The following is a 6,000-nucleotide window of genomic DNA, read 5'->3' as shown; positions in this document are numbered from 1 at the left end:
TGAGAAATCAGCTAACAGTCTTATGGGAGCTCCATGATAGGTAACTGCTTTTCTCTTGCTGCTTTTAAGATTCTCTCTTAGTATTTAACCTTTGGCATTTTAATTATGATGTGTCTTGGTGTGCGTCTCTTTGGGTTCATCTTGTTTGGGACTCTCTGCACTTCTTGGGGTTGTATGTGTATTTCCTTCACCAGGTTAGGGAAGTTTCCTGTCATTATTTCTTCAAATAAGTTTTCAATTCCTTGCTCTCTCTCTTCTCCTTCTGGTAACCCTATGACGCAAATATTGCATCTTAAACTAAACAGAGGCTCTTAAACTATCCTCATTTTTTGGATTTTTGTTCTTGTTGCTGTTCTGATTGGGTGTTTTCTGCTACCTTATCTTTTAAATCACTGATTCAGTCCTCTGCTTCATCTAATCTACTGTCAATTCTTCCTAAGGTATTCTTCATTTCAGTTTTAGTATTCTTCATTTCTGACTGGTTCTTTTTAATGTTTTCTATCTCTTTGTTAAAGTTCTCACTGAGTTCGTCTACTCTTCTCCTAAGTTCATTGAGCATCCTTATAACCAGTGTTTTGAACTCTGCTTCTGGTAGATTGCTTGTCTCCATTTTGTTTAGTTCTTTTTCTCAAGCTTTGTTCCTTTCTTTTAGTTGGGACACGTTTCTTTGTCTCCCCATTTTGGCTGCCTCTTTGTGTTTGTTTCTGTTATTAGGTAGGGCTGCTATGTTTCCCAGTCTTAGTGAAGTGACCTTATGTAGTAGGTGTTCTGTGGTGCCCAGTGGCACAGTCTTCCCTGATCACTTGAACTAGATGCCCAAGGTATATCCATTGTATAGGTTGTATCTGCCCTTCTGTTGTAGTTGAGCTTGGTTGCTATTTGCACATCAGTGAGGCTGATTGATTGAGGATTGGCCAGTGACTACAGTGGAGGAGCTGTTGGTCAAGGGCTGACCCTGTGGAGCAGGATTCACTTTAGCAGGGCTCTGGTGCCTGCCCAGTCAGTTCTCTGGGTATGTTGTCTTCAGATGTAGCCCAGGGTTGTGCTCTGGCTTGGTGCGAAGCTGGCTACCAGGAGTGCTAACCCCTGGGCCTCCTGGGAGGGGCCCTGCCGCAAGCCAAACTCAGCCTCAGCCTGTGTCCTGCCTGGGGCCACCTGGCATGAGCCACCAAGCAATCTGCAGATAGCTACCACCCACGATAGGCTTAGAGGTGCCTTGAGAGGCCAAGCAGCAAACCAAGGCCAGCTGCTGGGCTTGGGGCTGCTCAGCAAGAGGTATGGGGTCCACTGAGACCTGATATTGTTGGTTTGAGTTTTGTGAATTTTTTAGACATTTTAGAAAAGTTAGCAGCATGAGCAAAGACAGGCCATTCGTATAGAAAAGCCACTGGAAGAGGCTTGGGTGGGCCCTCACATTGGGTGGGGCAGGGTCTCAGGGAACCACCAGGGCAGAGCAAATAGTGTTAGCCAGATTGATGGAGATTAAGGTATGGCAGCCACCGGCGTCTGCACACAGTGAATGAGGAGGGCTCAACAAAGAAACAGTGAATTCTGCCAGCACTTCTGTATGGAAGAAGGCTGTCCCTACAGCTCTGCCCTGAAGCAAGACAACTCAGTTTCTCCCCATGTGTCCCTGGAACATTTCAAGCTGCTATTCCAGCACTGAAGCTCAGATTGAGTGAGTCCATAAGCAAGTGAGTCTATGCATGGACCCCTTAAAAGAAATGTCTGCCCTCCATCTCACTCAGCTACGATCTCCACTGGTTTTCATATCCAGCTTTTCTGAGAACGTCTTTTCCCTGCACTGAAAACCTGGGCTGGGGAGCCCAGTGTGGAACTGGGACCCCTCACTCCTCCAGGGGGGCCTCTGCAGCAGAGATATTCCTCCCGATTCTCAACCACCCCACGTGGGTGTGGGACTAGCCTGTTTCATATCCTCACTCTTACGGATCTCAAAGTGGCCCATTCTGTATGTCCTTAGTTATAGGATCTGTTCAGCTAGACCAGACAATTTTCACAAACGGTCATTTTGTAGTTTAGCTGTAATTTTGATGTGGTCGTGAAAGGAAGCAAACACAGCATTTACTTACTCCACCATCTTGACCAAAGTCAAAAAATTAAATTATTAATAAATTTGGTTTCAACAAAATTGCTTTGCCTAAAGATTAAAGGACTCTCAAACATCATAAAGATTAAATATTAAAATACTTATTTCAATTTCTTAATAGATGAGGTAATATTTCATTTTAAAATTTTCATTTTAAAAATCAATTAAAAAACTTAATATCAGTGTAACTTGATTGGACTAATATTTTATAACTCTCACTAAAGAAATTAATATTGTGCTACATAGCAGACAACTTAAATATTAAAAATATTTACAAATGAATATATAATTTCCTTGCATGTCATACTTTCTCAATAACAAGTTCATGTTCACTGTAGTACAGGTTTTAGAAAAAGTTATTTTTCTAAACAGCTACTTTCATAAATTTTCCATTTGCTAAATCTCAACCTTCTAAATATCATGAAAAAGTCAACATATCAACTTGCTTGGTAAGAATTTGTAATTCCTTCAGATACTAACCCAATATCCATATTATTTACTGTGATTTAATTATGATATCTTATACTTTTCCAGAATAATTATGAATAATTTTTTGTGTAATCCCAAGGTACATTATTAATGTACATCATAGGACAGTTTGGTTACAAAAATAATGACCCATGCAAAGTAACTTTGGGCATGAAATTTTATAACACAGTCAATTTTTGTCTTTAATTCCTTATATTGCTTGATTCTAGCTGATTTAATTAGGCATGAGTACTGTTTTATTCTTTTTGATGAAAGATTAGAAATTATATAGTGTTGTAATAATTTTTTTAATACAACATAATGTAATTTGTAGGAGTTCTTGAAATTTTCATTTGGTTGTAAAATATGTTCTCCTGTAATAATTAAGTACATAATGAATGTAAGAGCTAAAGAACAGTTGCTTTGTAACATTTACAAGAAGTAATTTACATTACTGAGAGGAAGCAAGAAATTTTTAACATAAACGTAATTAGAATCCACTGGACCCCTTTTCTATTAGTCTTGCAAAGACAGGTCTCTCATAAAAATTTTTCAATACATAATTATTAAAGAAATTCAATACTATCTTCCCCCACTTTAGTATAAGTGTTTAAGGATATATGAAATTCTTAAGGCACTTTACTTTCATGCTTACATGACTAATTATCAGGATGGCTATTTATAACTATTGTAGCTTCAATAATTTATAACTAATTCTCAATTATTATCTTAGACAGCTTAACTAAACATGGATGTACACTCCAGGAAAACTGCAAATAAATATTGCTTAGCATTTTAGCATTTGGAGTGTTAAAATTTAATAAAGATGTCAAAGGCTTGAAGAGCTCTTAAGGCAGCTAGAAATGAACTAACATTTAGTAAATATTTCCATAACGAAAGATTGCCATGTTCTGAATTAATTTCCCAAGTAATTAAAAGGTGATTAACAACAATAATATTGTGTTAACATTGTTGACCATCTGCATCATTCTTACTATGAAAGAGCAGGAGAAATGGGTAAAAGCTCATCACAATAAGTAGTGTTCATTGAGGGCTTGCAATGTGCTAGGTACTGTGCTAAGCACTTTATTATGTATACCTTAATCAGTCCTTATAACTAACCTATGAATTGGGTACTATTACTGGGCCCATTTAAGAGATAAGGAACCTGAGTCTTTTTATAAGCAGTTCACTTAGTTTGTCTCCAGAGCTGGTCTCCAGAAGTCCATGCCTACCTGATCCCAGAGGCTGTTGCTCTTCAACCCCTCACCTTTTTCCTTTCCAGGTAGGATAGAGTGGTGGTTACGAACACAAACAGCATGCTGTCCCAACTCTTCTGTAGCCTTTTTTTAAAAAACGTGAAATGCTTTGTGGTTGTTAATAAATTTAGGGAATAGGCTAAAAATTACTTCATAGCGTCCCTTCCAAGCTAGCTCCAATAGGATCAAGAACCTTGATCCTAACACCATGTATTAACAACATGTATTCTCTTAACTTTAGAAGTCAATAATAACAAAAGAATACTGATAAGCAATAGGATGTAATGATAAAAGTATAGCCAAAGACTTGTCTCATAAGCCTTTCTTCTACTTTGAGCACCTGATGCTTAGAGCCTTTAACTGTCCAGTCACATCTTTCCGCACATGGATACAGGGACACTGAGATCCAGTAAAAGCAGGCCTTTTGCAGTATTTTCCCACTAATCTTAAGAAACACTGGGGATTTCTCTAGCTTAATGACTGCTATTTTTTTTTTCTGTCCTTGTGGGATATTTATTAAATTTTGGAGTCAGCAAGCTGGAACAGCCTACCAAGTTGTTATCAACTTAACAACTCCAACACTAAGTAAAAATACCTTCCTCAGCATCGCTGATCAGTGTGCCCCAGCCTATGTGTGAATTTTCTAGGAATAGAAGCCCAATCAGCTTATAGAGAAGACCATATGAACTTAGAGCAACTCTAATTATTAGCCTTCATTCTGAGCCATAATCTACTTCCCTGTTATTTCCAACCTCTGCATCCAGGCAAATCTCTCTTTCATGACCAACCCTTCAATTTTTGAAGATAGAAATCCAAACCAATCAAATCTCCTTTCAGGCTCAAATGCTCCAACTAATTTCCATTTTCTTCAAACATTTCTCATTTGGCAGGAATAGACAGATCCTCTACCAATTCTGTCAACATATTCTGTCAGTGACTTCCTTAAAATGTGTTCCATCCCCAAAACTGCTCAGAATACCACACACATCACTAATGTGAGTCAAGTACAATGGTGGGAATATCCCCTTATAGTCTGGACACCATGATTTCATGGATGCAACCTAAGATTGTATTAGAGTTTGAGGGAGACAAATCACACGCATCAGGCATTGAGCTCAAAAAGTGTTTATTATGAATTCACATTAACGTGTTGACAGTTACTTTATGTGATGTACATTATCAATAATCTAAGCATCCTCTAGCTCTACAGCCAAAGCTTTTTCCTCAAAATTTACTTTCCCATTATTTTGTCCTACAAATTACTAGACTCTTGCCTCTATATAAATCCAAGAGCTAACATATACTTAGCTCTTACTATGCTCAGAAGCTGTGCCAACTACTTACGTGCCTGATCTCCTAGTGTCCCCACAGGAAAGGGACTCTCGTCATGTCTATTTTTCACAAGGAAAATAAGGCTTAGAGAGATTAAATGAGTTTCCCAAGGTCACAATGCTAGTAAATAGCAAAGCCAGGATTTAAACCCAATTGTGTCAAAGCCCCAGAGGCTCCACTAATCTTGTTCTTTCTATGTCACACCAATGCCTTCCTCAAACATGATCTGTCTTGCAGTTGCAGCTACTAGTTTTCTCCTTCTGCATTAAGTTACTGTGTAGAGCCCTCTCAATATATTTGGAGATGTGCCAAGCTCTTCACTGATCCTCCAGGAATTGTCTGAAAATAGCAGACTGAGCCACCACTATATAATGAACACCTCAAACTGTTTACTACCCAGTTAATCCATGCAAAATTAAAGAAATTAAATAATTGCAACAAATTATAAACACTATGGAGAGAAATGCTAGTATAATTAATGCTTATTTCTCAGTCCACAAAAACTTTTATCCAGCTGCCTAAGACGAACTGTCTTCATGATGAAATATTCTGGATTTCTCCTCTTTTCTTTTTGCTCAGGTATTGCTAGCCTCTTTTGTACTGGTCATTTGCCAACCTGCTTTAGGACATTCACACCTTAATACTGGGCCTGGTCACTATCTGTACAAAATTAGAAGTCTTTACATATGCAATTGTAAATAAATGGTAATCAACAATATTGTTAAGGAGGCTTTCCTTCCCTCTCACATGTTCTGCAAAAGAGACCTAACACTAATTACTACTCCATCTGGGGACGTGTATTTCTTTGGTTTGTGCAACTATGGTTCTGCTGTC

This window comes from Pteropus medius, unplaced genomic scaffold (genome assembly GCF_902729225.1).
Source record: "Pteropus medius unplaced genomic scaffold, Ma_sr-lr_union100, whole genome shotgun sequence".
NCBI classification, from domain to species: domain Eukaryota; kingdom Metazoa; phylum Chordata; class Mammalia; order Chiroptera; family Pteropodidae; genus Pteropus; species Pteropus medius.
This window is presented reverse-complemented; position numbering follows the sequence as displayed.